The sequence below is a fragment of the Tachypleus tridentatus genome, chromosome 8, assembly GCF_004210375.1.
Source record: "Tachypleus tridentatus isolate NWPU-2018 chromosome 8, ASM421037v1, whole genome shotgun sequence".
NCBI classification, from domain to species: Eukaryota; Metazoa; Arthropoda; class Merostomata; order Xiphosura; family Limulidae; genus Tachypleus; species Tachypleus tridentatus.
In genome coordinates this window covers 79,741,766-79,754,201 of record NC_134832.1, presented here as the reverse complement: position 1 = coordinate 79,754,201, position 12,436 = coordinate 79,741,766, and positions in this window count along the sequence as shown.

Sequence of the window (12,436 nt, the reverse complement as noted above, 5' to 3'; positions counted from 1 at the left end):
GTACCATTCATATCAATAGCACGAAATATTAAAGATAAAAATAACAATAACTCATAAGTTGAAAGTTATTCCAAACCTACCTCTCGCGAGGATAATTTTCCCTTTGAAATAGCTCGGTTCACAAGAATAACCTTATGCTATAACGTTTTTGCCAAATGTAGTTTGCGAGAACAAAAATTCCTTGTAATTATATCTTTAGGGGTAAAGTTTTTATGTATTCAACTGGCACCACTTTAGAAGGGTGTCGATAGCCAGCCCAGGCCCATGACTCAGTAATATCGAGCCCTTCTTTTATTTTATTTATTAACTTAGTCTGATTTTATATAAAAGAAATTAAAGTGACAAATTTCTTTATGAATCCATGAAAAAGCAAAAGCCATTCTAGCTCACTAAGTGGCCCAGCATGGCCAGGTTGATTAAGGCCTCGTAATCTGAGGGTCGCGGGTTCGAATCCACGTCGCACCAAACATGCTCGCTCTTTCAGTCGTGGGGCGTTATAATTTTACGATCAACCCCACTATTCGTTGGTAAAAGAGTAGCCTAAGAGTTGGCGGTGGGTGGTGATGACTAGCTGCCTACCCTCTAGTCTTACACTGTTAAGGATAGGGACGGCTATCGCAGATAGCCCTTGAGTAGCTTTGCGCGAAATTCAAAAACAAACAAAGAAACTCACTAAGTTGTATGTATGTATTTCTAGTGAGCTTTGTAATATCCCACTGCTGACCACCTCAATAGACCCCGGGGCACCTGTCCTTCTAACTTCTCTCGTCAGCCTTTCCACTTCACAAATAATATTGTCATGAGAATGCTGCACATAAGCAAACTTTGTAATGTATATATTAAAGAAGTACAATATGCACGAAAAAAATTTCATAACCTTCTTCATGACACTAAGCAGAAAATTCATTATTTTAAATGGGGTCGGTATTTAACTTAAAGCCAAGGTACAACACAAGCGAACCTTACCCAACCGGGATGTTCAGGTATATGGATGAGATGAAACGTTAAAGTCCTAGTGTGGATTGAGAAAAACAAACAAACGAATATATATATATAGCCATTAATTAATTGAGGTAAAAAAGGCAAGCCAAGGACATCCTGTATTGATTTGAGATGATCGACTTACCAAACCTCGAGGCATGACAGGAAAATCAGTGAGATAAGGCACTTTCAAGGTGGCTCGGAGCAATACCCCGAGAAACTCCACTTTCACAGGACAAGCTCCGAATGACATATTTACCCTTTGCTTAAGCTGAAAGGCAATACATTATTATAATGGTTAAAGAAACCCAAACTATTTAACTACAGTCATGTGAAAAAGTTAGGACACCCTATGAAAGCCTGTATATTTTTGTAACATTTTTGGATATATAGATATTTAATCTCAATTTCAACAATACTGAGAGATTATAGGAATATAACTAAACAATTAAAACTGAAGAAAAGACTTTTCAAGATCTTCTGTAAATGTAATTCTTCAAAAATGCACATTTTAACTGAGGAAAAAGTTAGGACACCCCCACATTTATTCCCACTTAAAATAGCTCAATTCACACACGGGTGTATAACACCAGGTGCACATGATTAGGAGATCGTTACTCAGCATTTTGAATAAGGCTTGCCCTATTTAAACCTCAGACATTTAGTTTGGTGTGCTCCTGACTGTTGAAGTGAGAGTGAGCACCATGGTGAAAGCAAAAGAGCTGTCTGAGGCCTTCAAAAAGAAAATTGTAGCAGCTTATGAGTCTGGTAAGAGATTTAAAAAGATCCAAAAAAATTTTTAAATCAGCCATTCCACTGTCCAAAAAATAGTCAACAAGTGGAGGGCTTTCAAAACAACTGCCAACATGACCAGGTCTGGTCGTCTAAGCAAGTTTACCCCGAGAGCAGACCGCAAAATGCTGAAAGAGGTCTCCAAACATCCTAACATGTCATCACGGGACCTACAGCAGGCTCTGGCTACTGTTGATGTGAAAGTGCATGCCTCTACAATCAGAAAGAGACTGCACAAGTTTAACTTGCATGGGAGGTGTGCAAGGAGGAAACCTTTGCTCTCTAGGAGAAACATCAAGGCCAGACTGAAGTTTGCCAGAGATAATGTAGACAAAGACCAGGACTTCTGAAATAATGTTCTTTAGATAGATGAGTCCAAAATTGAATTATTTGGACACCAGAACAGAGGACATGTTTCGCGTAAACCAAATACAGCATTTCAGGAAAAGAACCTCATACCAACTATGAAGCATGGAGGTGGAAGTGTCATGGTTTGGGGCTGCTTTGCTGCAGCAGAACCTGGACAGCTCACAATCATAGAATCCATCATGAATTCTACTATGTATCAGAGGGTGCTTGAGGATCATGTGAGACCATCTATAAGAAAATTAAAGCTGGAGCGGAACTGGACCCTGCAACACGACAATGACCCAAAACATGCCAGTAAATCCACCAAAGACTGGAGAAATGGAGAGTCCTGGAATGGCCGAGTCAAAGCCCAGATCTTAATCCCATTGAGATGCTGTGGGGTGACTTGAAACGGGCTGTGCATACAAGAAACCCCTGAAACATCTCATAGCTGAAAGAATTCTGCATTGAGGAGTGGTGCAAACTTTCTTCAGACCAATGTCAGAGACTGGTAGATGGCTACAAGAAGCGTCTCACTGCAGTTATTTCAGCCAAAGGAGGTAACACTAGCTACTAGGATGTCCTAACTTTTTCCTCAATTAGAATATGCATTTTTGTAGAATTACATTTACAGAAGATCTTGACAAGTTTTTAGGTTTAATTGTTTAGTTATATTCCTATAATCTCTCAGTATTGTTAAAACTGAGATTAAATATTTATATATTCAAAAATGTTACAAAAATACACAGGGTTTCATAGGGTGTCCTAACCTTTTCACAAGACTGTACATTCTTTAAGAATGGATGTTTATTTAAGGTATAAGGTGTACGGGGAGAACAGCTTGTTGGGTGTACTTGAGATTGTATGTAGAACAGAAGTAAAAATGTTTCTGCTTTGTGGCAATAGCTTTCTGATAGCTTGTTAAGTCTTCTCACTTAGAGTAGGAATATTGCTTGCTTTGTGTGGGATGGCCCTCCGCTGGTACAGCGGTAAGTGTACGGAATTACAACGCTAAAATCAGGGGTTCGATTCCCCTCGGTTGGCTTAGCAGATAGCCAGATGTGGCTTTACTATAAGAAACACACACTTGTGTAGGTAGATGATACGAGTGTATTTCGTAAGTCGTGAGGTTAGCCTTAAAACTTTTGTTGAAGTTGTAGCTTCTTAAGGATATTACTAGACATGTACGTAATTTGACAACCGTATTTTATGGTTGATTTTATGCATGTGTTATTGGTTTTAAAATTGTGTGTTCTGTGCATCCTTTATTGTGTCAGGTGATAATTCTTAAGTGAGTTATACGTTTACTGATTGCCAAGCAATGTTTTTGTGTGTGTTCTAACCACGTAAGTTTCCTTGGGACTAGAACTTATTTTGACTCTTACTCAATTGTAGTATACATCTTTTCATATGTTGAAAAATTTTAGTTGGACTTCGACAGAAACTAATTCTTGGGTTTTGAGCGGATTTAAAAGGACCTGCAAGTCGTTACATCAGTCACTTATAACATTTAGTGGTTTCTGTATGCAACCTGCAGCAATTAACACAACATATATTTAATTATACTCCAAATAGTATTGTCATCAGTTTTTTGGAAAACGTGGGTGTGTGTTATGTCTGGAAATGGGATGTTATTAACAAAAATAATGCAAAGGGGCAGTGACAGGACAAAAATCCTGTGGTAATCCTACCGAGATATTAAATGTTTGGAGAGGTGTCATTAATTTTAACTTATGCTACGCAGTTGGTTAGGAAGATCAAAATTCATCTTGTTATTTTTTGATTACTGTTAAATGAATTATGTCTGTATCCTACGGCACTGTGCCACTGTCAAAGTTTTATGCGCAACCAGAAAGACTGCGATAGTGACTTGGTTATTGTTAAAAGATATGAAAGCGGTTTCTGTTAAGTGGTGGTTTGTTTGTTTTTTTAAATTCACGCAAAGCTACACGAGGGCCATCTGCGCTAGTTGTCCCTAATTTAGCAGTGTAAGACGAGAGAGAAGGCAGCTAGTCATCACCATCCATCGCAAATTCTTGGGCTAACGAATAGTGGAATTGGCTGTAACATTACAATACTTCCACAGCTGAAAGGGCGAGCATGTTTGGTATGACAAGGATTCGAACCCACGATCCTCAGATTATGAATAGAGCGACCTAACGATCAATAAGTAGTTGTATGGGGAGTCTGTATACACCGGATTGGAGGGACTACTGGACTGGACTGGAATGGTGCACGAATTAGAATTTTGTAACCATATGAGTTTTATACATACGACGTACATGCAATGCATATTGGCTAGTATATGACTTTATAGTTTTTAAAGTTGTAAAGCCGTATATATAGATAACTATATGAAAATTTCAAATTGCATAGTTACATACATATATATTAAATGCAAATATGCGAATGTGTAATAACATGATAGCATATGAACACAAATGTACACACTAAGAGGAAACTTGGTCAGCTGCAGTAAAACCATGATCGACCTTACTGTGACACTTTACACACTCTACAAGGTCAAAAATATATTAATTAACTATTATGAATTCATTATATTAATATACTTTCTCCATCCATATCTGGTTGTCTTACACTATGACGATTATAAACTCTGGTGGGCCTTCTCTGCTGCATACTTTGACTGAAACTAAAAAAATTCTAAATAAAATACATAGCTACAAATTTTATGCCTGACTATTGTGTAGAATCGCTATCTCCTGCTTGCACGATTCTTGCCACTCTTTATAGTTCAGCTTCAAGAATGGCTACTCTATCTGTAGTATCTATAAAATTCGCAATTACACAGTATGGGATATTATTAAACATTTACCCTCTATAAACACCGTAACTGCCGATCCGATGTTCAAAACTGAACTTGGCTCTGTCTTTTAAAATATAGCTCAAAGGTTTTAGTTATGAAAGACAGACTATGCTCTTAAATAACATGACCGAAATTGATCACGCAATGGTAAAAAAAGCTACGATCCTGTCAGTAGCGTCGTGTCCGAAAGGACAGGAACCTTATATATAAACAAATGGTGCGCAATATCAGTACTATTGTAACAGTAAGTTAATAATCGCTATTTTTCGTGTGTAATGGCTGCTATATAAATACTAAATTACACGGCGTACACAGAGCTATATACTTATGCATATACATTACATTATGATGCTTCATATACAGTACGGAATAATTAGAAAGACTGAGAGACAACGGTTACCAATTCACTGTTATTTGTTAGGTAGTCAAATAAACGTAACATTGCCTACATAATGCCCAAAGATGCACTCAGTAATATTGCTCAAGTTTTATTAAAATACTTGCATACATGTTTTCTATAGGCTAACGAAACAATATCAAATAATAATAATATACAAATAAACCATCATCATGATAAAATGCTACTATATTAGTGACAATCTAACTCAAGGCTCACCTGTTAATACAATTCTAAAATGTGTTTCCATAAGTTTCAATGTTTTTTTTGTAGAGTGACTTTGTAGGAAGAGATTGTTGTTGTTTTTGAATTGAGCACAAAGCTACACAATGGACTATCTGTGCTCTGTCCATTAGGGGTATCGAAACCAGGTTTTTACCGTTGTAAGTCTGTAGACATATCACTATGCCAATGGGGGATAGGAAGAGATAACAGTCAATATTGTACTTTGTTCAAAATCATTCTCAAATGATGGTGCCTTCTACTTAGTCCTGTGTGAGTGATAATGTTATGCTATGGTTTCTGGAGGCTTGTTGGATGTGGGGGAAATCTTGCTGCTTTTGTTCAATGGGTTATAGATTATCACATACTTACCAGCCCCATACTTCCTTCTCTTCTACCTCCTTTCTAATCAGTCATGAATGGTCTGTTAGGCTACGAATTTAGTTTAAATTGCTTTGAGTGGTGCCTTACCTCAAGAAATTAATTTGGCCTTTCCTTCTGTTTATGGATTTTATCCTCAGATATGTTCCTTTCACGATTTTTTGCTTGCATGTTTTAATAATACACAATCTTCAGTTCATGAATCCAATTCTTGGAATTACTTATTCTTTCTTCCTTGCTTGTTATTGTTTATTCTCTTTTCTTTCTCTGAAAGCTTCTCACTCACACTTAAATGTCTTGTACTCTTCATGTCCAGGACTCTTTTGCCCTGACTTTGCAGGCATACTTTCTTTCCTTTCTGGTATATATTTATCTTGCTTGTAAATTGGTACCCTTACATTCTACTCCACTCTCTGAAGGTTAGGGTTACAGAGTTTAAATAAATGAACCTGACATAAGCTACTGCTTCTAAAAATAACTAAATATAATATTCATATTATTCTTAAATGGATACAGTCGTGCATATCTAGCATTGGTTCTTCATTTTCATATCTTTGTCTTTCTCTTTCACAACCCTTTTCATGCGTATATTGGCCTAACGAGTCACTTGGAAACGTTCCAGTGGATTACCTTGAAAACTATCTAGTTTTGTTAATTTTATGACAAATTTGTGGGCTTCTAGTTTTTTTACCGTTAGCGTTTTATAGTCCTGCCTGCCCTTGTCTCCCTATTTTTACTAAGGTATCTATTCGTGTTCCAGAGATTTCTTTTCTTAAGGTTAATTTCTTTTTGCAAGTTTAGTTTATTCCACTTCTTTTGCTCTTACCACCCTTACATGGTTTTCCTGTTGTTGGGACACATTGTATTGCATTGTGTTCTGTCTTACTGCACATCTTCCTCCTTATATTGTATGTGGTTCTTACTGGACTTCTTTCTTGCCTAGATGTATACAGTGGTTTTCATTTTACACTGGAGACCTGGACTGCAGTTATATGAGTTCAGTTTTATCTTTCTAGATTCTTCTTCTTTCTCAACCTTGCCCTTTGACTCTTCATGAGCACTTGGTCTCAGTTTTTACCATGAGATGCTTTTCATTTCTCATCCCACCTCTCTTTACTTCTTTCCCCAATTACTTTATCCTCTTCTGATCTCACATATGAATTTTTTCAACTGGTTGGCCATGGTTGATGTGTTATATATCTTCATATCTCTACTACTCTACACTTTGAATGATTTCTACATTCTCTCCATCATACTTACATTTTTCCAATTCCTTTCTCTTCCCTATGACATAGAGTTGGGCTCTTTTATTATTTGTTTGTAATGTGAATGTCTTTCATTGTCATCTTCATGGCATGGGGCTGTCGTTTCTTTTTTGGATGATTGGCTTTTACTGGCCCATTCTTGGGTGGTATCCTCACACCTCCCTTCTTTCACAGGAGGCTGGTTACTTGGTTAAGGTGCTTTGCCACAATATTCAAGTTATTTTTATTCTGCACAAAGGGCTCTTTTATTTTTGGAAAATGTGGCTTTCCTGGAACTCCTCATCCTTTTGTGACACCATGGTTGTTAGACCTTACCCATGCTATTTCTAATGTTTCCTTACCAACTCACAACTTGAATCTATCTGTTTAATTATGCTTATCTCTCTGACTGAGGTGCATCTCTGGATGACAAAATTACTTCTGGCATTTGGATGCATGATAAGTATTTACTCCTCATCAACATGCTAAAAGTTCTTTCTGTTTGTCAAGCATTTTCTGATTTTATGGCCCTTCTGATGAACCAATTGATCACAAACTATTCTGACATTTCCACTGTAATTTCTTACATCAATTATCAATGGAGTATCCATTCCAGGACTCTCTAGTTTTGGGTTTTGAACCTATTCTTCTGGACTCGGTCATACTGAGTTTGCTCTTTTGCCTGTCATGGCAGACTACCTCTCTTTGTTAGACAGCATTTTACTAATAGAATGGTCTCTCTACCCCTCATGTCCTTGCCTTGATATGCAACACTCATTGCCAAACCTTATTGTGGTGCTTCTTTAGCACAAATACTGAGTACTGTATGATTATAACCAGATTATCAAAAACTGTCAATCAAGAAAGGGAAATATGGATCATAAGAATACAGAAACAACATACCCAACAAGTGAAAATACAGTCCCTCTCCAAAAAAACAAAAGCAAGCTTAAGATAAAAACCTGTAACTAAGGATAGTAAATGAGGTTAGCATATGAGGCTGGAAAACTGTAGACATTATTTACTCTAGCTACAAATTTCACCAATAGTAAAGCAGATGATGCTTAAGGACTATTAGTTTTGTTCTGTCACTCCTTGAAAGCCTCAGCTAGTTTTGCAAGTGGTAGTTGTTTGGCTTGTTAATATATTGGTGTTGTTGGATTTTAGTATCAGTCTTATGAGATATTTGATTAGTTCAGTCCAAATAATAAGGACCAGTGGGGAAGATATCTTTGTATTCCACAAATAAATCATGTTGTCTCTGGTGTAAATTAACTGTTAGGTGGTAAGCTGACCTTATGTGAGGATTTTATATCCTACTTTTTAAATTTTGCCACAAAGAAGATTATATTTCTGATGTTACAGAAGTACTTCCTGTACAGTCTCACATTTTGCAATGTGGAATCTAGAGTTGATTCAAATTTTGTTTTTTTGTGTGTTCATGGTCCTAATAATGAAATTTTTATTTTTCAGATGCATGAGATTTTTCAACCAATAATTCTTCAGGATATGTTGGATTATTTATTTCTACTACACCCCAATCACTAGATGTAAATTAATTCTTAAGAAGTCCTGGTACGAGTATTTCACTTCTTGGTGGTACAGTAACTGCCCTCCTTGTTGTCACAGAAAGTTCAGCCTCTGGTTTGGTAAATGTCATGTAGTTCATAGGGATTTCCTGGTCATAGACTGTGAAACTATTTGAAGCAAGCCTAATTTTGCATCTACATCTTTGCATGAAGTTAAGTTTCTAACATGGAGTCTCCTTAAATGTCAGTTATCCACATATCATGAAGTGTAGAGAAGCTTCCTACAGTAAGGGTAACTTCCAACTTTCTCTTGCTGGAACGTTTATGTCTACTTGCTCTTCAAACCAATCAATTTTCTTTTCATCACTGTTGGAAGCAATTTTTCTTTTCTTTTACAAATTGGGTCAAATTATTATTATTAGCTCTAAAACCAGAGGTAATCAAAATACTGCATGGCTATATATCAATAAATTTGTGAAATTGGTTTCTGTAAGTAATAAACATATCTCCCTTGGAGAAGATAAATATTCTTAGCTGAGCTTTGGTCCTTAAATCCAACTAATTCATGTTTTTAAATGTCCGCTTTGTCTTTTGTTCTTCATTTGATTACTCAGTTTTGGCTGTAATAACTAGATTCCCACATTTATAACAAGTACCCTTTCACTGTAATCCTTTGGGGAGAGTTGTTATTTTCTATGTTTTTTAACTGCACAATTATCATAAAAAGTTGATGTTTCTTTACTACTCAGCCTGATGTTCCAGTAACAACTATCTTTAGTTGTTTAGCTGTGACTTTGATAGATTCATGTTCCATCATCAACAGATCTTTCTTTGAAGATGTATAGTTTCTGTGTTTCAATCTAAATCTCATATCTTTTTATATTATGACATCTGAATAAGATAACTGGGTAAGATTTTCTAAATCTTCGGCTACTTAGTGTCTGAGGTCTGTTTCTCTGTGTACTTTGCTCTCGATTTTTCTTTCTGTTGTGTCACTCTGAGCCTGTTCAATAAGGCAGCTATCAGTGTGTATTTGTTACTGCTCTCAGTTTAAAGGATACTTAATGTTGTTAAAGCTAGTTCTTTTAAATTGGCGGCAAGATGTTTTATTCTCTGATATTCTTTCCTACACCAATGATAACTTTTTATACTTAGATTTTGTACTTTTTCAATTTTGTTGTAATTCCTTTCTACATTCCCAAGAGTTTCACCAATATTATCTTCAATCAGATTTGTTTTTTGCAAATTCTATTTGAAATATTTTTGACAATCTTTTTGAATCCATCTCTTTCCTCATTTAATTTTCTGTCTTATTCTTCTTCTTGTTCTAATTTTCCACCTACTTATTCTTGGTCTTATTTTGATGCTGTCTCTTTCTGTCGGCTCTTTTTTCCATTGTCTTATCTCTAGCAGGTTTCTTATTTTACTTTAAAATTTGAATATTAATCAAGGCTGTATTTTGTTTTTACCAAACTAATCCCATTTCTGATACCACTGTTGCAACATTCTTTCATTCAACAGGTTATTTTAGATTTGATAAAAATAATCCAAAGTCCAATGTATGTAAGGATAATAATTTTAATTTATTTGTTCTACAAAGCTTGCCACAGACTATTCACTTTGACATAATATGTAGGCATAAGTTCACAATAAAGGAATTCCTCATTACTGGTGCCTACACTTAACTTTGATAAATAAGCAATTACAAAAGTAAATAACATAACAAAAGTGAAACATTCCATGAATATTTCATTGAATTAACACTGAATTTTCACATACTGATTACTTGCATGTATAATGTACTCTCTTTTCTCTAAGTTCCACAGAACTTCTAGATTAAACATCATAAAATTTCTATGTACTCTATGACTACCTTATGGACTTTCTAGATCTGATGTTATCATTCTGATTAGAAGCCCCCTCTAGCAAACAATTAAGTTATAACATTGAAAATATAGCTCACCACTACATTCACTACATAGAAGTATGATGTCTTACATCGCCAATATAAAGTGAAACAGTTTACGATCTGGGTAACTATATTATTTATTTATAATCATGATAGTTGTACAGAAATTTTGATTTAATAATTTGGACAAATTATAAAAACAATTAATATTATAGCATCAAATAGATATTACTTTCTTAAACATTTTACAAATTTATAATTTGCTAGACTTGAGATCCAAAAGTTGTTTATATTTATGTAAAAATGTTTATTGGCATTAATATTTATACATCAATACTTCAAATTAATCACCTGTTTTAATTTATACATTCAGGATTATTAATTTTAATAAGCATTTAAATTGTTTCATGTACCTGCTTAACATTATAATCTGAGAACATGATGAAGTTGAACTCAAGTATATGACTAACATTATCTACAGATATGTTTTATAGCTATTACTATTTTTAGTGTTTTAATTCTAAAATTAGCAGTGAGAATTTTTGGGTCAATGATCTTGTCAGTTATAAGGTTCCTGAGAACATATAAAAAACAAAAACAAAATTACCCAACAGTATGTTACAACTAAATCTACATCTGGAGGTTTCCTATGTATTTTGCATAGCAAGTGAGAGATTTTTTCCAGTTTGTTGGCCAGTGCTTCATACTGCATGTTGTAATAATCAGAAACATAAAAGGTATTCAATATAATACAACATGTATATCCTCACTAGCAGTAAATGGTACATAAACAATTCAGTAATTTAAGGGTTAAAAACTGAAGATTGCTAACTAGATCTGTAATGTTTATTTACTCAGTAACTCAACATAATCGGTGAACATAACTGCAGCATTTTTTTTAAAACACTTGCACCTTACGAGTAAGAGATGTTCTGTGAATGATCAAGTTCAAGCTAGTCTCTCTCATAAATTGTATGATTTTTCAATTTCTTAAAAATGAAAACAAAAAGTTATTTTGCCTCATCTCAGCTGTAAATATTTTCATACAGTGTGTCAGAAAAGTTTGGGTGCTGTACATAAAAGCCTATACGAAGTACTAAAATTTATTATATTGGACAAACTAAACAGATTAAGAGATGCTCTAAAACACAATTGTTCATTATTTTGAAAATATGTTATCTATAAAAATAGGATATAAGACACTTGTTGGACACTGTGCCAATTTATCTGAGCATGAAACGTTTTAGCTCTTGATTAACTGGGTTTTCTGTATTAAAAAAACATACAGCTTAAAACATTTTAAAGAAATTTATTTTATTTCATTTCAAGACCCTTGCTATAAGATTTCTTCACCATGTTTGTCAAATATACATTTTATTTTGCAGGATGTGTGCTTTGCCATGGAGAAAAATACCAAAAACTGAAAAAACACACTGCAAGCTAAAATTATACAGTAATAGAAGCACAGGAATCATACATGATGACACACAATAAAGTGTATTAAATCAATTACATCTAAGTTAGTTATAATAAAAATTAATTTTATATCCATAAAACTAAAAAAATAGGTAGATTTATAATTTTATGTAAAAAATTTAAATTCAGAAAAAAACATTTAATTGTTAACCATATTGTAAGGAATTTTTCTTCTAATTACTGAAAAAATTCAGCCTTTCAACTTCAAGCAGTGCTGAGATCTAATTATTTTTTTTTCAATGTTGCTTTAGAGTTGTCATCATGACCCATGATTCAGATATCAATCATTTACAACTGACAAGAATGATTGAATGGGATTATGCAATTACA